This window comes from Callithrix jacchus, chromosome 18 (genome assembly GCF_049354715.1).
Source record: "Callithrix jacchus isolate 240 chromosome 18, calJac240_pri, whole genome shotgun sequence".
NCBI lineage: Eukaryota > Metazoa > Chordata > Mammalia > Primates > Cebidae > Callithrix > Callithrix jacchus.
Window position 1 is genome coordinate 21,769,825 of NC_133519.1, and position 25,819 is coordinate 21,795,643.

Genomic DNA, 25,819 nt, shown 5'->3' on the forward strand with positions numbered 1-25,819 from the left:
TAGGACTTTGGGGGAATTCTAGATAATAAAATTTAGTCTTTGGGGAAAAAGTAGTATTCCTTGTACGTTTTAAGACCATAGAGGACTATAGAATTTCCTGCGCTGCATGTAGACAGCTTGTTAGGAATGCTTAGGAAGTAACTTTATAGACATAAACATAAATGGTTTTTTGTTAAAGCATAACAAATTACGGTATTTACTTAGCCTTACAAAGACATTCAGAAGTTTAAGAAAAATAACATTGAGAAGAAAGTATCTTTCTTTAGTAGACATACCTCTGAACTTATTCATGGAATAATCATATTACTACCTGAAGAAGAAGAAGAAGAAATTCCAAAGTGCATTTTATTACATTCCAAAGAATGTATTTAGGAAGTCTCATTTATCCTCAATCTACAGGTACCTAAGTTTCTCCACCTGAACTATAATAGACCAAAGGGTCTGCTTATGCTCAGAAAGGCTGTTTTCTAAGCTTTATCAAGGCAGAATTCACTTAAGTTTGTTATTCTGATACTGGGTTCTTATGCAAGAGAATGCCTGGTCTTATTTTGTAACAGTGAGCTATCTATTTATATTAAGCCAAACCCAACAAGATGATGTTTGACTATGTTTATCTTGGCCAGGTGACTGTTTTTGAAGAGGAGCCTTTCATGATTTGGAAAATCTAGTCATTAGAGAATCGCTGTCTTTTTAATCTGTTTCAGACTCTTTATAAATAGTCTTCTAAAAAATTTCCTTTTTTAGGATAAGTCCTATTAAAAAATTAAGATTCAAATTCAAGAAATATTGATTGAATATGTACCATGTTTCAAGTACCATGCTGCATCCTCAGCCTTTTCTCTGAACAGTCTCTTTATTTTTTTGCTCTGAAGATGCTTCTTAAATTAGAGCCTGATTTTTTTTCCCCTACCTCATGTACCTCAAAGTCTGCAGCAGGGTAGGTGATATCTTTGCTTCCCACTACAACTTTCAAATTATTTTTTGTTCTTTCTCCTTCAGTCCCCCTAACGTCTTGCAAATCTGTCACATCACAGTTTTCTCCTCCTACCCTCTTTGTTGCTGTCATCTGCTCCACCTTCACTGATGACTCCTCCACTGCCTCTGTCATCCTGCCTAACTTCAGCATCACATAGAGGCGTCATTTAGTACTTTAGCCTTTTTTTGATCCAGTCATCTTTTATTCCACGCCACCTCAGCCTCCCATCCACCTGGTCATAATCTAGACCTTACTGTCATCAATAGTAGTACTCTCTTTGAAATCTCCTTTTCAGGTATCCCACTCTCTGTTACTTACTCTCCTACTTCAAAATTCACACTCCACTACTCTCTTACCTCATGAGTCTACAGTCCTTTGACCTACCACTTTTCTCTATCCAGCACATCCTTAATGGCCACACATTCCTCCTTACCCAGCCTAAATTTTATGGTCCTGTACTGTCACCACTCTCTTGGGAACACCCCTTTCTTCTGGCTCCTTTCTTCTTAGGTGCCACTCTCTTGGCAAAACTGCTCTCTAGGTAAACCCGATTCTCCTCTCTATGCCTGCTCTCAAACAGCTGAAAATTTCTAGAAAGTATCATCCAGTGAGAACAAGTAGATTCACTTCGAATTTATGACCATTAATTTCAGAGGGGTATTTAATATTGCCAGTCATTGCTAGTAAATTCACTTTCCCTCTCTGAAAAAAGAATTTCTCACCTTCTCTTGTCAAAACTCCAACATCCTCTCTCCCACCCGTCAGCTGATGAACTCACCAAACACTACACTGAGAAAATAGATGTCGTCATGCAAGAACTACGTCATATTTCCACTACCACTGTCCCAGCTGCATCTGCACCCACAGACTCTGCCTTCCCTCTTCTTGCACTGAAAGGAAAGTCTCTTCCATTGGGTTCTAAATCCCAGCTTTGCTACTTACTAGATATGTGTCATTGGGCAAGTTAATTAACTTCTGTACCTCAGCTTCCTCATCTATAAAAGAAGATATTAGTAATACCTTCCTCTAAGAGTTGATGTGAGAATGAAATGAGTAAAACAGCTTTAAATAGTGCCTATTTTGGGGTTGGCTTCTGTGTTACTGCAATAATCGTCATTGCCATTGTCCTTAAGTCATCATCGCCAGTTCTAAGGTGATTTCTTCCTTTTGGACCCTGACTCCTAGCACCTTTCACAGCACTCAAAAGACTTTACTCCTGCATTTATATCATTCCTCTTTTAAACAGTTTCTTCTTTTCTACTGGATCATTCCCATCAGCATACAAATGTCTTTTTTTTTTTTTCCCGAGGCAGAGACTCACTCCATTGCTCAGGTTGGAGTGCAGTGGCATGACCCATGGCTCACTGCAGTGTCCCCTTCCTGGGCTCAAGCAGTCCTCCCACCTCAGCCTCCCAAGTAGCTCCCGAACACAGGTGCATTCCACTCCCAGCTAATTTTTAAATTATTTGCAGAGACAGGGTCTCCCTGTGTTGCCCAGGCTAGTCTTGAAACCAAGACCAAAAGCTCAAGTGAAACCAAAACCAAGGCTTAAGTGATCTTCCTGCCTCAGTCTCCCAAAGTGCTATGATTACAGCATGAGCCACTGCAGCAAGCCCAAAACGTCTTACTTTACTGTTATCTCTGGTGTAGGAAGACTTCTGTGACTTCGCATCCTATTTCTCTGTTACCCTTTAGAGCAAAACACTCAAAAGAGTTACACTCACTGCTTCTACTTCCTTACCTCTGATTCTGTCTTCTTTTCATCCTTACCAAGCTTTTGCCCTTCTACTCCACTGAAATGCTTTTGCAAAAGGAAGAGAATGACAAATATCTCGCCAAAGTCAAAGGTCATGTCTCACTGTCATCTTACTTGACCTCTCAACAGTATTTGACACAGCTATTTCCTTTTTTTTTTTAGTCCACCCAATTCTTACTTAAAAAATTCAGATCTATAGAAAAATTGAAAGATGAATATGGTAAATATCTAGAGATCCTTACCTAGATGTAAGCAATTGTTAACATTTTTTCTGTATTTGTTTTATGTCTATCTGTGTACACTCACCAGATTTTTAAAACCTATTTGAGAGTGAATTGCAGGCATCATACTTTACCCCTAAATATTTGAAAATACATCTGCTATGAAAAGGACTTTGTTACATAACCATAATAAAATGATCATACCAAAAACGTTTAACATTGATACAGTAGAGTTCAATATGTAGCCTATATTCAAATCTCTCCATTTTCCCCAAAAATATTCTTTATAACTTTTTAAGTTTATGTTCCTAAGATTATACATGACATTCACTCATCATACCTCTTTAGTTTCCTTTAATCCTGAAAAGCTCCTAGCCTTTTTACTGCCTTTCATGACATTTACATTTTAAAAATTAGACTTATTTAGGTGTAATGTACATACAATAAAATTCACCATTTTTTGTGTACAATTTAATGAATTTTGACAAATGTAAACCATTATGAAGCCACAATTTCGACCATGATATAAATGTTTTCATTACTTCAAAAAATTTTCTCATGCCCTTTTCCAGTCAGTCCCCTTCTGTACATTTTGACATCTCTTCTTTCTTGAAATATGCTGTTTTTTAGGCTTTCATGAAACCATGACTTGTCTAGGTTTCCTCCTGTATCTCCTCAGTCAGCTTATTCAGCATCACCTCTTCTGTGAGAATGAAATTTTGTCTGTTATGTTCACCACTTCCCACCATATTCCCAGCACCTGGAACAGTACCTGGTGCAGGAGACTTTGAAAGATGAGGCACTTTAATTTACACTAACTCATGTAACGCTGAGCTCCCAGATAAGTGCAGTTGACTGTTCTTTTTTCAAAATGCTCGGGATCACGTGGTATGAATCCATTGGTCAAAAAAGGAAAGATACAAAGGACAAAATTCATGGGACCAGAATTATTTCCAATTTTGGAATATTTGCATATACATAAGGAGATATCCTGGGGATGGGACCCAAGTCTAAACATGAAATATATCATTTATGTTTCAGATACACCTTATATATACACACTCTGGAGGTAATTTTATACACAATTTTTAACAATTTTGATCAAGAAACAAAGTTAATATACATTGAACCCTCAGAAAGTAAAGGTGTCAGGTGTGGATTTTCCACTTGTGGTATCATGTCAACACTCAACACGTTTTATATTTTGGAGCACTTTGGATTTCAGATTTTTAGATAGTCCACTTTGATTCTCTTTTTTTTTTTTGTAGATAAAGACATTACACCTCAAGAAAGCAATCCATGCCATTTACACAATTACCGTATAGCAGAGCCAAGATTTAAGTCGATTGTATAAAATATCTTCCAATTAATTATATTGTTAATTCAGTATTAAAGACAGACGTGCAAGGATTTAAAATTTTTGGGACTCCAAAATTTAAGATAGATTTTATACCACTTTATTCCCACACTACAAGGTTGTACAGATTCATTGGGAGCAGTATAACATAATACAGTCGTTTCAATTTGATAGGTATATGTTTGTTGAATGAAAGAATATGTAAGGTAAGTGTTATTTGGTGATTACTTTGTGGTCACTTGAATATAATTTACTAGTTTAATTCTTTATATGATTAATAATAGTTGGCAACCATAGATTAGTCTCATCTTTTCAAGTGTAACACAATTAAAACATATACTAAGCTACCTTTCTACCACATTGAGATTTGGAGTTCAGAGTGAATTGAAATTATTAGCCTCCTTTTCAGCAATCGTTCTGTAAATAAAACTGTACAAAAAGTTGTCCTATGGGAAACTGTAATTCCATAGAATTCTTCAAGACCCAGAGATAAATTTCTTAGGCTTATTAGACATATAGATTTGACAAATTATATTATAATTATGTAATGTATAATCTGAAGAGTTTAAGTTATGTAGGCACAAAAAGTTTGAGTACCTATTTATTGAAAGAACAGAGACATTGTAAGAATATCTCTAACATCGGAGTTTTTCATTCTGAGCATACAAGCATTTGAGAAGGTTGAATAAAATATATTTTATGTTATTTCTGAGTTTAAAAGTTACATATAACTTGGAAACAAAAATGAATTGTGGATGATCCCACTCTCAGAGTCAATTGGAGCTTGTAAAATTTTGGAGAGGGTGGCAAAGGACCGAAAGTGAAGACAGAAATTCAGATTTTATTGAGCAACTGGTTTATGTAATACATTGGATGAGGATGTTTAGAAGATGAATTTGATTTTCCAATTTGAGCACAGTAAATTACATTTCCAGTTCAATGTCTGGTCTTAAACTGTAATGTATTATGATTATACTTGGTTTTGAGTCGTGGAAAAAAGTTTCAGAAATTGCTAAAGAGAGTTAGTTGGATAGGGGTGTGAAATTAATGCCATTAGAAATTACGAGTCACATCATTTGTGTTCTCCATGCCAATTTTATTTTTATCATTTATTGTTTTTTACTTTGCATTCTGTTTATTATTTAAATTCCTTTGTTTCATAAGAGAGTTGAAAACAGATTAGAGAAGCTGCAGGAAAGTCTTTCTTTGTCTGAGGAAGTTGTCACACAAAAGATTATTGAAATAAAAATAGAATGCTAGGTATGCTTTGAAAAGGCATTTTTAAAAAATGATTGCATGGTTGGTGGAACAGTGGATGATGGATTAAAACCTACTGCTATTTTTTTTTAAGGATTTTGGAAGTTCTACTAGTAGTTGCTGTTAGCTAACATTTCATGCTTTAAAATTATTTCTACTTATGTTGAGGTAAAACTGCCCATTGCCTTTCTTTCACTTTTGATAAATAATTGAACAAGATAGAACAGAGAAGAGGGGGTTTTTGGTTTAATTTTTAGTGATAGACACGTTTGGTTTTTTAATGGTAGATAGTTACTTTGTAGATATCTTTCGTAAGGGAATGAATCCTATGAACAAGTCATTGGCAGATGTGTTTCACAATTTGACCAACACATTCATTGATTTGTTCTTACTGTTTCCCTTCCCTTCTGTATGCCATATACCTGTTTGTGTGGTACACATGTGTAATAAACAATACTCTTACTTGAATTAAGGGCCCACATAGAGGAACAAATGACTATCAGGCTAAACTGTAATTATATTTGATCTCAAAGTAATTTCCATATAAAGAAAATCTAGAAGAACTTAATAACAATGGTTGCAAATGCTAGTGCCAGCACATGAAACACATTTTTAGTTGGAGAGGTCGAACAGAAGGTCAGGAAGCAAACCAACCAAATAAATGTGTTGGTTTTAAAAATAAAAGAAAATATGTCACATATACACCATGGAATACTATGCAGCCATAAAAAAGGATGAGTTCATATCCTTTGCAGGGACATGGAAACCATCATTCTCACCATACTGACACAAGAACAGAAAACCAAACACCACATGTTCTCACTCATAAGTGGGTGTTGAGCAATGAGAACACATGGACACAGGGAGGGAACATCACACACCGGGGCCTGTCGGGAGGTGGGAGGCTAGGAGAGGGATAGAAGGGGATGGGGAGATACAGGAGGGATAGCATTAGGAGAAATACCTAATGTAGGTGATGGGTTGATGGATGCAGCAAACCACCATGGTTTGTTACCTATGTAACAGACCTGCACGTTTTGCACATATACTCAAGAACTTAAAGTATAATAATAATAATAAAAAAAGAATGTTGATGTAACTGCTTTTGATGATCAGTTTTTTTTGGTTATGTCTAATTGAACACAAACTGTGTCAGCTATTTAGGCCTAGCTTCAAAGAAAGCTCAGAAATATAATATTTTAACTCGGCACAGTATGATTTGAAAAAACAGTTGGAGTTCTTTTAAGGAAATCGTGGATATTGGGTAGACAAATTAGCAGCAGCTGCTTGCTGCAGCACTCCATCATGTGCTAAACTGGAATTGAGCGAAGTGTCTGGGAAGAGACGGTAAAGAGAGGATTCATGTTGAAAAGAGAAATAAGTATTTATTGCATGGATGCAGCCTGATGATTTAGGTTATTAATGAGTTAAGGATGTAACTTTAAAGTATCAGACATAAGAATAACACAATGAGGACTCTATTAAGAGATTATTAATGTGGCTGAGAATTGTATACAGAAAAAAATGAAGCGAGAAGATGAGCTAGGATACTTTGCAGCAATCTCGGGATGAGGTGATTCAAAGCTTGGAATGAGAAGAAAGGAAAAATTTCCAAAGAAATCCAAAGGAAAAATATATAACATTTGGCAGCTGATGATTTACGAAGGAGAGAGAAAAGGAAAAGCTGAGTTCATGATTTTGAGGCAGAACACTGAGCGACTAGTCCTACCATTCAAAGAAATGGGTAAAATGGGAGGGACAGTGTGAGATTTACGCATCTTGAATTAGAGATGGCATTGGTGGGTATTTTTGTGTATCTCTTGTAACAGAATACCACCAAGTAATTGTTGACTGATGAATTTCGTTTTCTCTTTCCTTTTTGTTAGCTAATACCAGCCCCCTCACAAGTTAGTGTCCCTTTCCATCGCAGACTTCTCCTCATTTACTACCTTGATGCTTTTACAAGATACAGAGCTTATGGAGATAGGCATGGGGCAGCAAGAAATATAGAGTGGAGCTCTGCAGAGAAGAGGAAGAAAGATGAGCTCTCTCTTTGCTTGTTTTCCATTTTGTTTTCTTTGCTTTGCCTTGGGCATGATTGGGATTACTGAGATTATTTCTCGTGTTTATAGTTGCGGTAATATTTTAACTGGTCTCTCTAATTTATTATTTTTCCATCTGACTTCCTACAATTCACCCTGCATACTGCTGCCAAGATGAGTCATCCTTACATACTGCTTTTGTTATATCCTTATCCTTCTTGAGAACCAGCGGTAGATTTTCAGTGTCTATCAGATGAAATCCAAGTGCTATAGGCTGGCATCAAAAGCCCAGGACAGTCTGTCCCCACATTACCTTCTCAACTCAGTTCTAACCAAACTGTTCTACTGACGGTTCCTTGAATCTCTATTCATTAGTTCATTTAAAAATAATCATTCACTGAGAACCTTCTTTATGCCGAATGCTGGAGATACCAACATTGAGAAGTACACATGATTTGTACTTTACTGTAGCCTCTAAGTAGAAGACACAAAAGAAAACAAACTAATAATTAACGGTCCAAACAAAAAAATTGCAGCTTATGATAATTTGTGAGAAAGAAAGAAATACGGTCCCTTGATGAAATATGATGGTGGGAGTCAGGGGTAGAGAAGGCCTTTTTGGTTGGGTAGTAAGAGGATAATAGTTAAATCAAGATCTGAAGGATGAGAAGAATCAACTGTGAAGAGCCCAGGGGCAGAAGATTCCAAGCAGAGGGAGCAAAAGGAGAGCAGAGGACCTGAGGCTGGAGAAAATGTTAATTTTAGAAGTTGTCAGAAGACGGATGAGGCTAGAGTAGGAGCCAGTAGGGAGAGCTAGGAATGATAGGAGATCAGATCACGAAGGTAAACAGGAGCCAGATCAGACAGGGCATTATAGGCCGCAGTGAAGAGTTGTGATTTATCAGTATAGTGGGAAGGTGCTGAGGAGTTTGAGGTGGGAAGTGACTTGATCTGATATACATGTAAACAGATCACTCTGGCTATTTTTGTACATGCAGCATCCACGTCTTGGATTGCCTGCCCTCTTCCCTCCTACCCATCCTTCAAGATCCAGCCGGAATCCTACCACCTCTGCAAAACTTTTTGCTTTACGTCCGTGGACCACTAGAATACTTCTGTAGGTCCTAGAATAAACAGTCTTTCCTTTACTAAACATCCCTAATGTAACCACCTCTCATTTATGGCTTTATCTCACACTACTCAAAGATAAGTACCTTGAAAGTATATATTTTCTCTGCTCTCCTTTTGCTCCCTCTGCTTGGAATCTTCTGCCCCTGGGCTCTTCACAGTTGATTCCTCTCATCCTTCAGATCTTGATTTAACTATTATCCTCTTACTACCCAACCAAAAAGGCCTTCTCTACCCCTGACTCCCACCATCATATTTCATCAAGGGACCGTATTTCTTTCTTTCTCACAAATTATCATAAGCTGCAATTTTTTTGTTTGGACCATTAATTATTAGTTTGTTTTCTTTTGTGTCTTTTTAATATATCTGGGTCTCTTCCTTCTCTTCATCCCATGCCCAAAGAAAGGCTATGATACTTAATTTTCAATATATACTTGGGAATTTTTTGCCTTTTTATGATTCACATAAAATGGCCATTCTATAGCTGTATCTTGCCTGCCTCATCTCTTTGGGTTGGCTTTACTTCCCTCTTATTTCTTGAAGTCATTAGTGTATTCATTTTTAACTCTTCCCAAACCATTAGATTTTCTTATACTTAGCAGAGCCTCTTCTGAACTCTCTACTATAAAGTAGACCCGGAAATAAATAGATTTCTTAAATGGAAAAAATAGGATTAATAGAGCGGCCTTTATGTACTTGGAATGTTATTACTTTGCCAAGAATAGTTACTGTGTTGATGATTTATTGGCAGTTGCGTGGGTAATTTTTCCATGAATAGTTTGTCTTTATTATATTTTATTTACTAATTATTTAGTTTATGGGAAGCTTCACACGACCCCAGAGGTTTAGATTCAATCAGTGCATTGCACCTTCTAGGATGTTAGCTACTTCCTTGACCCAAAGGAGCCAGTTGCTGAGCCCACTGTACGTAAGTGAGCTTCAGAGTCCTGTTAGCTTTCAGTGAGATCACGTTCGCTCCTTTTCCCTTGTGGCAAAAATCTGTTTCTGCTCAAACAGATGGTTTAGCTTTCAACAAATAAAAGCTAGAGATCAGCATCTATTTAAGCCAACAGAGTTGGTTCGAGCCTCCCACTAACTCTCCAAAGTCTGTGTTATTTCTTTAGTTTTTAATATTGAGCTCCTCAGAATGGATTTATCTTTGTACAGGGAAATCAAGAACCTTGCACTTTGTCAGAAGAGGAACCACTTCACATAATCTCAAGTTTCCGTTTTTTAGAAGAATGGCTTAGTAAGCACAGGTTCAACTCCTCTATGTATTCTCTTTTGCAGTTTCCCCAGCTGGAAACACTGGAGGCTGTAATTTTCTGTAGAGTGTTACATAGGTCTGTCGACACTTACATGATCCTTTCTTGGTTACCGAAGACATCTGTAAGCTGAGGATGGCCAGTGTGATTTCACAGATGTACATGTCAAAGACGTGGTGGTTTTCATTCACATTGGGAAATCCTCCTTCTCTTGTGCTGTTGTGGATAGAGAGTTCTCAGAAATCCATATTTTAAAAAAATCTAGAATCTTGACATTGAACATATAAATGCAGATTGTTAATTACGTGTCCCTGTGTTGAGAGAGCATTCTTGCTTTGGGGATCTTGAGTATGTCAGGCAAGAGTTGCCTTTGAACTCAACCAAGTATCCATAGAGATATTTGCCTCCATATGTATTATAAACTTTACATAAACGCCTGGCTTAAATATAAGATTTTGATTAAATAATGAGGCAAATGTAAACTGCACAATAGTTCGTTGCAGGAAGGGAATTGTTGGGAAGGCCATATGAGCAGTTTCTTTGAAGATACCAAGGACCTACCTCTTTGTTTTCACTGTAACTAATATATAGGACAGAACCTTGTGGGAAATGTGATCTACTTGGCATGATTATGGTGTAGATTAGGACAAAGAAAGATGCATTAATATTCATGTATTCGTGCCATAAAATATCAGGGTTAAGGCTTTAGTATAAAGTTATCCATGGTAATTCCCTTACAGGGATTGGATTCCTTTCTGTAACATGTTGCTCAGTGAACAGACAGTTTAGATATAATCACCTTTATGTGTAGTGACTGCCTGCTTTCAGTAGCTGTGGCAATTTGTAAATTGTTCCTTTTCTGTCTCTTCCTTACTTTAAATCAACAGGATTATATATAAATATAATTCTTCTGTATGACAAACCTTCAGCTGTGTGTACACTGTGTACCTTCTGAGTCTTCACATACCAAAATCTTCCAGTTTTTGGAAGCTATTCTTGTGACCTGGGTTCATGGTGCCTCGATTCTGGTCATTCTCTTCTTAATGGGCTCTGGTTTTTCCACATCTCTTAAAGCGGGCCGACGAATGCTGAGCATAAGGAGTATCTCCTAATTCTGTATAGTATATTTCTATTGGTGAAACCAAGGTGTTTTTTTTTCTAGTTACATCATACATTGTACCTTCTGTCAAATATAGTCTTTGGCTTTTTCATATGTCTTATTGCCAAGCTTTTCTGTTTTATTTGCTGATTTGGATTTTTGGGATGAAGCTTAGGACTGTGTTTTTATCCTGATTAGATACAGTTTTTCATTAAGTCCCTTACTCAATAAACAGTCAGGGAAGGCTTCCCTAAGTCCATGGAATAGATTAGGATCCCTTCTCCACTTTATGTATTCATAGTAGTCTGAACTCTCTTATTTCTGTAACATTCATCTAATTCATAATCAGTAGTTGTCATCTAACTTGCTAAATTGGAGGCTCCTTAAGGTTAGGGACCTTGTTTATTCAATATTCTTTGTTATTCTTACTGCCTGACAAAAGTAAGTGCTTAATACATAGTAGCTTCTCAAAAATGTTTGTTGAATTGAATTAAATATATGAAGTATCTATATAAGCCAGGCACTGTCCATTGTATCCAAGAAATAATGTAATTAATTAAATGAACACAGTGAAATTTGTGCTGAATCTTCAATACTGGCCAAGTGAATGAGGCATTCTGAGCATAGGGAACAGTGTAAGTAGGGATATCAGAGAAAGAAAAGTACTTAGTCCGTTTGGAGAATTAAAGTTAGCCTAAAGTGCACATGGGTCAAGGTACAGATGAAGTTGTAAACCCAAGCAGTAGCCAGTTCGTGACGGCCTTGTAGAACATGATACAGAGTTTGACTTAAGCCTCTGAGTAAGGGGGAACTATTAAAATATTTTGAGCAGGGAAGAGGCACAAACACAATTATATTTCCAAAGATTCTCCTAGCAGCAATGTAAAAGATAGATTAGAGGGGATGATGCTTTCATAGGGTCAACCATTAGAAACTTATCATCTAGGCAATAGATAATGGGTACTTCATATTTAAAAAAGGATTCTTCATGTATATTATCTATTGTGTGTAACAAGTTACCCCAAAGCCTAGCAGCTGAAGGAAAACAAACATTAACTCAGACAGTTTCTGAGGGTCAGAAATCTAGGTACAGCTTAGCAGGGTGATTCTGCTTCCAGGTCTCTCTTGAGGTTGCAGTCAAGCTCTTGACTGGGGCTGAAGACTTAACCCAGTCTCGGGAATGTGACTCCATATTCACTTACGCAGTGGATGGCCTCTCCCTGGGGCTGCTCACAACATGGCTTCCCCAAAGTAACTGCTCCGTAAGAGTGAGAAAGCAAGTGAGTAATTGCACTCCCAAGATGGAAGCCGTTGTCTTTTAAACTTAATCTTGGAAGTCTTATACCATCACTTCTGCTGCATACTGTTAGTTACATGGACCAACCCTGGTACACTGTAGGAGGGGACTGTAACAGGGGTATGAATACCAGGAAGTGGGGATCATTTGGGGGCATCCTAGAGACTGCCTTCCTTGCTGCTTGTCACAGAATGTAAAGAGTAAGTCTACAAGTCCATAATATTTTGATGGCTTATGGAGATAAGAGGACAGAACACTCTACATAGAAACTGTCCTATTCCCTAGAGAAGGTAAATAAAGCCGTTTGCTTGACTGAAAGGTAAGAGAGTTAAGACCACCATTATAAATGTCAAGTGATAGTTACTTTGCAGTCGTTGCTTAGTTTTATACTATAAATTATGATAACTTAATTGCTGTCCATCTTTATATTCAGCATATAGCACTATGCTAAGTAATGTACAGGTTTCAAAAGAATAATAAAATGTGATTCATGCCTTCAGAGAGTTAATAATCGAATTGGAAAGCAGGGTATAGATAGATCATAGAGAATCTTAGACCCAGGAGAAAACTTAGGAGCAGTTTAACACAATAGCTTCATGAAACAGCTAAGAAAATAGGTTGAGGGAGGTGAATGGCTGATCCAACCCAGCTACTAATGGAGCTGAGATCAGATCTCAGACCTGTAGGTCTGTAGGCAAACATTTTATTTAAATGTAAAATGAAATTTGTTTATAACACCAAGAACATTGTTTTTTTAAACATAATTTTAAAAGCTTTATCTCTATAAATTTTTAGAGATATGTTAAATCTGTGTTTCCCAGGCTGATCTCAAACTCCTGGGCTCAAGCAATCCTCCTGCCTCAGCCTCTTGAAGTGTTGGTATTACAAGTGTGAGCCACCGTACCAGGCCAAGAGCATTCTTTGATGACTTAAATCATTTTTATATTTGAAAGCAGAATGACTTAGTATTTGATGTGGGGAAAGGCAAGACATAAATGTGTTGGAAGACATTTCTGTCTTCTCATGGAAGACCAACTCATCCTGTCACTGATTACTGTGTGACTCTGAGCTAAATACATTCATAAATATAGAAGAAAACAATGAGCAATGCCACATCCCTTGCATTTTTTAAAAGCAAGGACCACCTCGCTTCTAAAGGTGAGAGTTATTAACTCTCTAAAGCAACTGACAGTGAGATCTTTATGTCAGTTTCCCCACTTACAATAGATATTTAGGGTTCAATGAGGAAAGAATTATGGAATAAATTATAAAATAGTTAGGATTACTATTACTGTTAATAGTAAAAACATACCTGAACTATACTGTCGGAATAGTAAGAGTAGAAATAAGTAAAATTAAGTATTTACAAAGTTTATTCAGTGTGTGTCACAGTTCAAAGTATTTTGAAGTTTTGTTTCCTTTTTTAAAAACAAAATGCTTTTTAACTGTGCATTGCCGATATTACTAAATAAGGTGCACATTCAGGTTCAGCGCCCCTTTTTTGAGTACCACCGTGTGTGTGAAGTATATTGCTGGTTCTTTAACATATGCAGTTGCATTTGGTCCTCACAAAAGCTCTGTGATATAAACATCTTCCTTATTTTACATCTCAGATGGCTGAGAAATTAGGAGAACCACAACTAAACTTCCTGCAAGGTCCTTTGCAGTCATTTTTCTGAAAAGCAAGTGATTTTCATAGTGTCTTTAGCCTTTCCCTCAAGTAACAGCATATGACTAAGTCAAGACAGTAGAACTAAATACCAGTTTATGTTACCGTAATTTCAGAGTAACAGCTACTGTTTTATGTTCTGGTCATCTATTACATAAATATTTAATATTGAGCACAAAATTTGGCATGATGGCAGCAAAAAGATGTATTTATCCTGGAGTTTTCATGATAAACCAGAAAGGCTTTTTTTCCCCCCACCAGTTTATTAAAATATGGAGAAATAAATTAGGAGATGGTAAGCTACAGCTTTCTTGGCATCTTAAGTTTACTTAATTAAAGCACTTTAAAATAAATTACTTCCATCCAAATTTAGCAGCCATCTCTTGCAAAGTTTGCTTACTTTTTCCATGGCATTTTAAATATACAAAAGCCTTAAAAAAAAAAAGAAAAGCATTTTCTAGTAGGTAAATGTCGGTCACTTTCTTAAACTAGTCTGTCTTAGACCAACAGACCAATTCTACTTTCAAAACAAAACATACCATTTAATAGTCAAAATAAACAGTCTGTCTTCTCACTAATGAATTTACTGTCTACATTTCTATAGATGTGGCCATGTGTTTTCCCAGGAAAACTCGCTTGCACTCAGACGAAGATAGCTAGTAAGATCCATTAGACAAAGTGGGCTATAAACATGAAAAATCTCCCACCCCCATTCTGTGTTTGGTTAATTTTGCTGCTGTCACACATTCTAGTGATAGACCATCCTGTTCTCCCTTTTACTCCAGGGAACCTCATTTGGTGTATAGTTAGTCATACAGTTATGCCATATAGTCTGGCATACACCTTTGAAAATAGTCAATGAAGTTCCACATTTATTAAGAACCTAATAGGTACTAGGCATTGCCTTATGAGCTGAGAGGTGTAAGTATAAAAACTATATGAAGTCCCTGCCCCAGATAAACTCACAGTATAGAAGAACATTCGTTAGCTACTTTTTAGGTGCCGTATATCATCAATCAGCTTTCATAGTTTCAGGTAACAGAAACTAACTCTGGGAAACTTAAATAGAATTTCTAGGAGGGCCAAAGAATCTGACTTGGATAGAGGTACGGTAAACAAAAACAAAGTCCCAAATTACAGCACAGAGCTGGACATAGACCATGGCTTACATCAGTGATATCACTGATCCTGAACTGTACTTCCAGGACCGAAGCCATGGCTGGCCCCTGCAACTAGACACCGCTCATTCCAGGCCACCCTTCTTTCCAGAAGAGTCTTCTTTGCAGTCTGGAGCTGGTGCGTCTGTGTGGCAGAGCCTAGGCCATATGCCTGTACCCTTGTTACAAGGAAGTCTGGGAAATAAATTATCTGGTACTTTATACACTTCACTAGTGGGAGGTCAGCTGTATCTCACAAGATAGGAGGTTCTGTAAACCTAGGTATGCAGTCAGGCACTAAGTGGCCAAAAACTTCTATCAGCAGCATTTTGACTAATCAGAGAAGATTCAACAGGAGATGAGAACAAGGAAACAACAACCAAAAAAGAAATATGGTGAGTTTGGCCTTAATATCACAAAAAGAAGAAAAAGCATTTAGTGAAAGGCTAGGTGATAGCTTATATTCTCAGAGGTTATAAAGTCCTAAAGAATGTAGCCTCTGCTGGAGACCCATTTGGTCTGTGCAGGTACAGGCACTATCATCTCTCTCTCTCAAGGGTCAGTATGATGTCTAGGAAAGCAACCCACATTTGGAGTCAAAGCCTTTTGTTCTCACCCTGCCCAGTCTTAACCAGATGTGTGATGTGTAAGCAAGTAGTTCTGTTAGTATCCTCATCCATAAAATGAGAAGGTTGAGGTAAGTGATCTTTCAAGTTCCCTCTTGGCTCTAAAATTCTGTGCTTTATACGTGATAGGCCAGTGACAATTCATGTTTTTATTCAAGTCCATTGTATGTTTTAGAAGGCAAATAAATCATGAGCTTGTTTTTTTTGATGCCAGTACATTTTCATAAACCCCCAAAAATTGAATCTCCACCTCCCACTTAGTTTAGGTTGTTTTGGGTTTTTTAAAACAATTTTATTTTCCCACATAGTACAGTTTAGGCATTCAAGTTGCAGCAGGGGAAATACTCATTGAATTTGTCATGATTATTTTTGGCTTCTATTTTTATGTGAGCTGTTGTAGTTTTCCAGTTTCGATGATCTATTTTTTATATTTTAAGCTACAGCATACTTTATTTAACATTTGAAGATTCAATTGCATTTGTCATAATCAATTAGAATCTTCTTTCAAAACTAGTTTTATCTCAATATGAAATGCAAGATTCTTCACATTTATTATAAGGGGGAAAATTTTTGAGACATTTTGTATCCACTGGTCAGTTATTTTCCTGTTTTGATTCAGTGATGGAAAATGGTAGCAAATTGTACATTTAAAGTAAACCGAAGAAGTAACTTTATGCAGAGATAAAGATTGAAGTAGCCATTTGGAGATAAGAATTTTATCTCCATACCTTCAAAAATGACTATATGCAAACCAGGTCAGAAAAATAAAAATTACACCATATTTATTTTAATAGAACCATCTTTAAGGCAGACTATAAGACCTAACACAAGATAATTTATTTCTGAAATTACTTGAAGGAATTTATTTAAAAAACCTGTTCCATCTAAAACATGTTCCTGTAATGTAGGCTCCAATAATCGGTTCCTAGAAACTTTTTTTTTTGAGACATAGTTTCACTCTGTCACCCAGGCTAGAGTGCAATGGTGCAGTCTTGGCTCACTGCAACTTCCGCCTCCCAGGTTCAGTCCCTCCTGAGCAGCTGGAATTATAGGTGCATACCACCATGCCTGGCTGATTTTTGTATTAGTAGAGATGGTAGTTTCGCCATGGTGGCCAGGCTGGTCTCTAACTTCTAACCTCAAGTGATCCACCTGCCTCAGCCTCCCAAAGTGTTGGGATTACAGGCTGGTTCCAAGAAATTCTAATGTTTGTTCTGTTTTTAAGGAGAAAACTTATTGAACAACTTATGTCTAAACTATAGTCCTTTACTGATAAACACTACTGTTAACAAATTCTTATAGTTAACATAATCTGATATTGTGACTTAAGTCTTTGAGCAAATAGGGAAAAACTAGCTAACATCCCTTATGACTGCATGTTTTTATATATTAAATACCAGTACCAAATTGCCTTCCATTGTCTTTTTCACACTAAATAATATATATTTAAACCTTGCAAGTCTTACACTTTTTTATACTTCTTTTTTTTTAAATATATATTTTATTGTGTTTTAGGTTTTGGGGTACTATACATCTTTCTTCTAGAACAACTTTATTGAGTTACAATTCACATACCATACATTTCACCCATTTAAAATCTATAACTCAGTGGTTTTTAGTACAATATTAGAATTTATCACCTCAAAAGAAACCCATCCCCATTAGCAGTCCTTCCTCACTTACCTCTTTCCCCGCTCCAATAATGCTGAGCACCTTTTCATGTGTTGCTGGCCATTTGTATATCTTCTTTGAAGAACTGCCTATTCAGAACATTTGCCCATTTTTTATTGGATAATTTATTTTTTTATTGAGTTATAAAAATGATTTATGTCTTCTAGGTACAAGTCACTTATGAAATATATGACTTGCAAATATTTTTACTCATTCTGTGGGTTTATCTTTTCACTTTCTTGAGCAAGTCTTATTCTTAACTCTGGTTAAATTTTGGTTTTCTGAACATTCTGCTAAATTTTCTAAATGTCTCCAGTTGTGGAGTAGCCTGAAATGAATACTTTATTTTTTGAAAGTGGAACTAAACTCTAATTTAAGACTATAATAGAAAATAATATTTGCTATAGGAACCAAATTTTTTGGTTGTTTACCCTGTGCCAGCATTGTGCTGAGTGCTTGGCAACCCCAAAATATAAGGTTGTTATTGCTGTTATATAGATGAAGAAACAGAGGCTTGAAGAAGTTAAGTAAGTTGCACAAAATCAAAAAGTGCTGGTAAGTGGTTAATTGGAATGACAATGCAGGGTTTTTTGACCAGCTTTCACATTTTATTTGGGGTGTTTGTATTCCACTATTGTACCTTTTAAAACAACATTATTTTACAGCCTCATTGTCCATCCACTACAATCCCTAGATTTTTTCAGGCATATTGGAACCTAGTCATTCACTTCTGTCTCTTTAAAACTGGAATTTCTTGGTTTCTGACCAAATCTTTTGATTTCTGTAACCTTTTGATTTTTTGACTGTCCCTTCCAAATTGGCCCTTTTAAATGAATTCTGATATTAGTCAAAGCTAAAAAAATATATAAAGATAAACATGCCATTAAGATGATTAAATGTATATTGTAGACCATTTTAAATGTCTTTTTGATTAGCCACTGTTAAGAATTGAATTGACTTACTTCATTAAAATGTTTTAGTAGCTCAATGAATATTTTATATATAATTGTTATATTGCCATGTAACAAGTTACCGCAAAACTTAATGGCTTAAAGCAGCATTTTTTATTCCACAGTTTCTTTGGTTTAGGAATCCAAGTATAGTTTAGCAAGGTGGTTCTGCTCTAGGTCTCTCATGAGGTCACAGTCAGGCTGTCAGCTGGTGCTGCAGTCTCATTTTTGGGGAGGATCTATGTGCAAGCTCACTCATGTGGTTGTTAGGAAGATTTAGTTTCTTGTGAGCTTTTGGACTGAGACTTGCAGTTCCTCACTGGCTGTTGGCCAGAGTTCTCCCTCAGTTTCCTGCCACATGTGTCTCTCTATGAGACAGCATATGACATGGCCTCTGGCTTCTGTCACAGTAGCAAACAAGAGTGTCCAAGATGGAAACTATATCTTTGTAACCTAATCTCAGAGTTGATATATCATCACTTTTTACCATATTCTACTCATCAGAGGCAAACTATTACATTTAGCTCACTCTATAGAAGGGAAATACCAAGGGTATGAACACCAGGATGTGGGGTTTACTGAGGGTCATCCTAGAGGCTGCCTATCACACTCAGTGAATCTATTGTTCAATCATGGAGAATCCAAAAGTCATGTTTTTTTACAGAACACTGATATACACACTTGTAACCAAGTGATAATTTTATCATCTGAAAATATATAAGAAAGTCTCTCCATCCTAAAATATGTGATGTCTATATATATTATTTTTAAAGCATCTTTATTCTGCATATACATTTGCTACTTGATCCATTTTATCAAGAGACAGCATTAAAGTTTTAAGACACAACTAGAATAGAAAATTTTATGTGTAACTTTGTTTTCCTCTTGACTTAGAAAGATACTATTGAATTTTAGTATTGGAAAACTTTGGCCAATGTATAAGCTGATTTTAACTTAAACATGTACAACAATATGCAAAAGAATATTTTTTCTTCTTCAATCATGCTTTAGACTTCAACCCTAATTTAACAAAGTAAGTGATCCTCAATGGACTTTAATTCATTTGCTCAGCAAGGCTTATTGAATTACTCTTTAACTCATCATGAGTTACACTCATAATAAAAGTCCGCATTCCTAATTTTGGCCTCCCATAGCTCAATGATCTCTGTCTTTCCCATTTCATTTCCTATTGCCATCTCCGCTAACCTTCCACTCCAGCACAGTTTTTCTCGTTCTTCCCCATGTTGACTGCTTGTGCATACCTCAGGGCTTTTCCATCTTCCTGAAAACCTTTTACCCAGATCATTACATGGCTCACTTCACTTCATTTATTTCTCTGCTCCAGAATCACTATCATAAAGAAGCATCTCACCACCACTCTTCACAATATAGCAGGGACCATCAAAAAGCAAGAGACACAATAAAAATGATGGTTGAAAAGATTAATCTCATGACAATGTACAAGATAACTTGTATGTAAACAGAGGCTGGATTAGACACGGATTAGCAGGGGCCACAGTTAAGAACTTTCACATTCATTCAGGTGTGAATTGATCATGATTTGGTTATGACCACCTTGGGCATGAGCAAAGCTACACAAACATTCCCCCCAAACCAAATCTCCTCAGATTTGTAATGCCAGTAAATTGTTTCCACCTTCCTCTATCCTCTTCTAATAAGCCATTTCAGAACCCAAAACTTTTTAAAGAAAAGTTTGAAAACTATAGGAAGCACCAAAGAAGTAGCAGGAATTGGTTAGGTTTTAGGACTATAAACCACGATGCAGTGGGGGCTCTGCTAGAGGAAGGAGTGAGTGTGCTTCAAATTGACATAGCAGCTGTGTGCTGTTGTGCCTGCGATTCCTTCCAATCCTAGATGTTTCCTAGTGGTGTTGGCAGAGCTTCTGTTGGATGTACCATGCTCTTTCCCAATGCCCTTTTAAAGAAGGTGTATGGCCAACTCCTTCTATGTAAAGTCCCATAACTCTCAGGAGTATGGGTTCAGCTGTAAGTTTCTTCCATAGTAGTTACCATTTGGGTGTTTCTGCTTCTTCTAAACTCCCTTCTAATTGTTTTTCCTCTTGTTTTTAAGCCTAGTGATTTTTTTCCCCTGTATTTTACACATGCTTATGGAAAGAACAGATATGTTTTCATGGCACTTAGCATGTTATAAATGCCTTGTTTTCCATGGAGTAAGATCATTCTACCACTGAGAGCATTAAATGAATGTTCCTAAGGTAACCCATGTTTTCCTGGCGATAGGGAAGAGTCATGACCAACTTTCACATTCTCTGCTTTGTTTTTGGGGCATCACCCATTGTGGTAACCATTCTAGTCTTGCCTGGATGATCTTATTCAATCACGTGGCATATAAATTACAATATAGTTGAGGCTGCAATGACAGAGGCCCCATAATACAGGTGCTTAAACAAGATGAAAGTTGATTTCTTTTTCCTGTAAAAGTGTGGGAGGTGGTCCAAGACTGATAGGATAGCTTGTTAGTACTGGAGAGCCAGGCCCTTTCTTTCCTGTGCTCTACTGTTCTCAGCAGGCTGCCTCCATTTCCTGATCCCAGACGGCTGCTCCAGCCCCTCCATCCTGTCAGTATTCTAACCATCAGGAAGAAGAAAATAGGAAGTGAACAACATATATCCCTTCCCTTTAGGACTCAGAAGTTAAACATGTTTCATCTGCTCTCATTTCCTTAGCCAGAACTGAGTCACATGATGATAACTTGTTGAAGGGAATTTAGGAAATGTAGTCTTTAAGTAGGTAGCTATGACTTCTGGCTAAAATGGAGCAGTTCTTTTAATAAGGAAAAAGAGAGTGGGAGGATAGGGAGCAGTTTCTGCCACACATGGCTTTAAATACTATCTATGTGCTAGTGTCTCCCAGATTTGTATCTATTTCCTGAGTTCAGGACTCTTTACTCAGCTGCCTCTGTAACATTCTCAAACACCTGCATGTTCAAAATTGAACTCTTCACTTTTCTCACCAAACTCCTACCCATCTTAGGTCTCCCAGCTGCTCATACCAGAAACTTAGAACAATCTTGATTTCTCTTTCTCTTTCATCTACCTCTGATCTATCTGCCAATCCTATTAGCTTTACCTTAAAAATGGACTTCAAGTCCATCCTCTTCTCATCAGATCTGTCTTCCACATTACCACCAATGACTTATTTTAATGAAATACATATCCCATCCTGTTTCTCACTTCCTTAATCCCTTCCTCTGTCTCCTCATTGCCTTTGGGATAAATTCTAAACTCTATGTGAACCACCTCTTTTCATCTCTCCAGCTCACTTTCCACTCATATTTTGTATTTCGGTACGACGTGGCACAACACACCTCATGACTCGATGTATTTACTAATGCTTATCCCTCTCTAGAATTTCCCCCACCTCAGACCTGGCTGAAGAATCTTTTAGTCTCAAGTGTCACCTCCTTCAGAAGGTCTTCTTTGTCATCTCTCCACCTCCCCAGGCTAGGTAGGCATCCCCCTCTTTATTCTTGTTGAACCATATGCATACCCATATCATACCTATCCTGGATGATAACAGTTTATGTCGTTATCTCTTTTCCTAAATGGCAAGCACCTTGGCCAGGGGCAAGGTCTTACTCATCTCTCAGTGCCCAACACATAACAGCTGCTAAGTATTTATGTAACTGAATCGTATTGAGCATAGGAACAAACTCCCATTGGAAGAGCATCACATCTGGCTTACATATCTGAGAAAAGGCCTTGTTTATTGTACCCTATCAACTACATCTGCTGTGCTATATATTAAATTGTGTATTTTGTCCCTGCTTAAAAAATAAAAGTTGAATTGAGCACATTCATTACTCCGTTAGGATTATATAATGCCCAATAGTGCAAAAACATGGGTATTGACTGAACTTTACAGTTGTCTGGGGTTTGTGAGGCCCAGCTGCAGTCTAGGGTTGCTTTGTGTATTTGGAGGTATTCTGACTGGATGAGCCAGTAGTGTAAAAGTAAGGAGTCACTGCTGGTCTATGGAAGAAGTTGTGTGGACTTCGACTTGCCTTCTCTGCTTTAAAATCTTGCTTTTCAAAATATCCCAAGAAAGGTAGGTTCTTTTAAGAAAGTTTATGGCCTGCATTTCCTGTCATAAACCAACCCGGTTTTCATCCTTTAGCCTGGCCCCCTTAGGGATGAATCGTAACCCACATATACTACATGGCTGTTCTAGTTGTTTTTTAGGCAGGAAAAGCCCCAAGGTTTTTATTAAGAAGCCCAGAAAGAAGTGATGTCAAGGATTGTGCTGAGAAGTACCAAGTTACAAGAAGCAGATTAAGATAACTTGTCTTAAAAATGAAAAAGAGATGAGAAACTTGCCAAATTTTTAGTGCTTTCTTAGCACTAAACGATGACTTAAAGAAAGTTTAGTCCTTGCCAGATTTCCCTCTCTGGAACTGTTTTCACCGTGTGACAGAGAGAGATCTGCTGTGAGCTTGCCATCATCCTTATCCATTGTTTTCTTTGTCTTCTTCAAAGTCATGTCCTTTGCCTCCTCTTCTTTTTTTTTGTGCACTAAGTCATAGAACTGAAAAGACTCTGGGTAATGTTTTCAAGATGAAGCCACACTGTTTCCAGTACAACAGCTTTCTCTGGATTCTTTCACTGTCTCCTTAATGTAAGTCTTAGTCACACTTGTATTAACAGTAGAAACACTTGGCAGAATCTCATTTCATACAGTGGGGCTACAAGCATTAACTCCTTAGCCCTCGCACCACCACAGGAAAACAGCAGTCATTGTAACCCCCATCCATTGGGGAGATGAAGAAAATGAACAAACTATGAAGAATGCAGTTTATTTCCTCTCCATAAGGCTGAGAGGCAGTGGAAGATAAGGGCTGGACCGCGCGATTGCTGATTGCCAGGGCTCTTTCTTGTGCTCTAGAATGCAGTGACACCTTTCAGTTCTTGCTGTATTCAGAGGTGTGTGTTGCATGTGATAGGTACAGTACTTGACATTATTATGTTTAACTCCTGCAACCACCCTATGGATTAGGTGTTAATATCCCCATGTTATAGATGAAGCCTGTGATTCCAAACCCTGATGTCTCTTCACAACACACTGACTCCACACAATAACAATTACTCCCATGTCGTATCACTTGACATCCTGAAAGCCCTCCACAAACATCATCATATTTAATCCTTAAGAACTTTGGAAATATGAGTTATTATCATACACTTTGAAATAAGCAAGTCACTAATCAAAGTGATCTTATAAAATATAAGTCAGTTCATGATGGTATTGCTCAAACCTTCTAATTGTGTCACATCTAACTAGAGTAAAGGCACAAATTTGTGTGACCTGTGATATGGTTTGGCTTTGTCCCCACTCAAAAACCTCATTTTTTTTTTTTTTTGGAGACAGAGTCTCTCTCTGTTGCCTAGGCTGGAGTGCAATGGCGCAATCTCAGCTCACTGCAACTTCTGCCTCCAGGGTTCAAGCGATTCTCCTGCCTCAGCCTCCTGAGTAGCTGGGATTACAGGTGCATGCCACCATGTCCGGCTAATTTTTGTATTTTTAGTAGAAACAGGGTTTCACCATGTTGGCCAGGCTGGTCACAAACTCCTGACCTCAAGTGATCCACCCACCTCCACCTCTGCCTCCCAAAGTGATAGAATTACAGGCGTGAGCCACCGCACCTGGCCCCAAAACCTCATCTTGAATTATAATTCCCACATGTCGAGGTTGGGACCACGTGGAGGTAACTGGATCATGAGGGCCGTTTCCCCTGTGCAGTTCTCATGATAGTGAGTCTCACAAGATCTGATGGTTTTATAAGTGTCTGGCATTTCCTCTGCTTGTACTCACTTGGTCCTGCCCCCTTGTGAGGAGGGTGCCTGCTTTCCCTTTGCCTTCTGCCATGATTGTAGGTTTGCTGAGGCCTCCCTAGCAGTCTGGAACTGTGAGTCAATTAAACTTCTTTACTTTGTAAATTACCCAGTCTCAGGTATTTCTACACAGTGGACTTATACAGCCTGTAAGGAGACTGGTCCGCTGGTTTCCTTTCCAGCCTCATCGCCTCCTACTCTTCCCTTGATTCTCTCTGCCCAAGTCACACTGGTCCCCTTACTATTCCTCAGATACTTAGGGCATGCTCCTTCCTCAGGGCCTCTGTACCTGCTGTTCCGTTTATCTGTAATGCCCTCTCCCCAGACACCTACATGACTAGCTCCCTGAAAAAGTCACCTTTACACACACACACACACACACACACACACACGCCATTTTGCTGGTCAGGCCTTCCCAGACTGCTCTCTCCAAACTTCTAGTCTAGCTCTTAACATTTTGTATCCACCTTCCAGGCTTTAGTTTTATCCTTAGTTTTTATCAATTTAAGACATTCTGTGTATTGACTTACTTCTCTTGCTTACCGTCTGCTCACTAGAATGTGAATGCTGTGAGGGTAGGGCTTTCATCTGTTTTGATCTTCACTTTCCCCTCCAGCATTTATAACATGTGAGGCACATGGCAGGCACTCAGTAAATATTTGACAAATGAAAACAGATTAGAAAATGGAAAGTCAAAGAAGTTAAGTGAGTTTCCCCAAAATTATATGGTATAGCAATATCAGAGCTAAAACTGAGAGTGGTCCTCTGATCCACATGCAGTTTGGAGCCCAGCTAGGACACAATCAGAAAAAGTTGTAAGTAATATTCTGAAATAAAACTCAGCTAAATATGGTACTTTTATGTAATTTGCACTTTTACATAATTGATGATTGTTTCATCAGTTACTATATCATAGAGGATGAAGAGCAGTCCTTTCTTTGGACTGTCTCCAAGCAGCAGGAATAATGAGAATAAGTTACAGAACTTAAAATAAACCCAGGTGTTTCTGGGCCTCAGATTCCTAATGTCCACAATGAAGAGACTGTGTCATTTCAAAGCTCGTCACAGCTCTAACTAATCTTGACTCCATCTCATGGATGAATGAAATGCCTGGTTTTCTTTTTAATTTGTTCAGTTCTATGCATACAAGGTATGCAGTTTGTTCTGAGATGATCTACACATGGGTATTTCTGTAATTCCCCTTTTATCATCAGTACCATCTGTTTGATTCTTTCCCCTACATTTGTACAAAATGTAGGCTTGCCATATCACTGTGTTACATTGCAGGGTCAGCAAGCATGTCAAGGATCTCATGTGTCCTCTGATCTCATGCAGCTTCTGCTGCAAGGAAGCTCTCACCACTGCCTCCTCAGAGTTACCCAATGGGTAAAGAAACCAGAAGGCAAGACCACTTAAGGCCAGATAACTAAATCAGCAATAATGGTGTCTGGGTCAGGAAAGGAAATATTTGTGCAACAT

The 25,819-nt window shown here is 37.7% G+C and overlaps 1 protein-coding gene across 6 annotated transcripts in view; it reads left to right on the plus strand.

Annotated features, from left to right (window-relative positions):
• The window catches only part of ATF6 (activating transcription factor 6), a 203,088-nt gene that overhangs the window by 159,328 nt on the left and 17,941 nt on the right, over positions 1 to 25,819 (plus strand). The window lies entirely within an intron of this gene.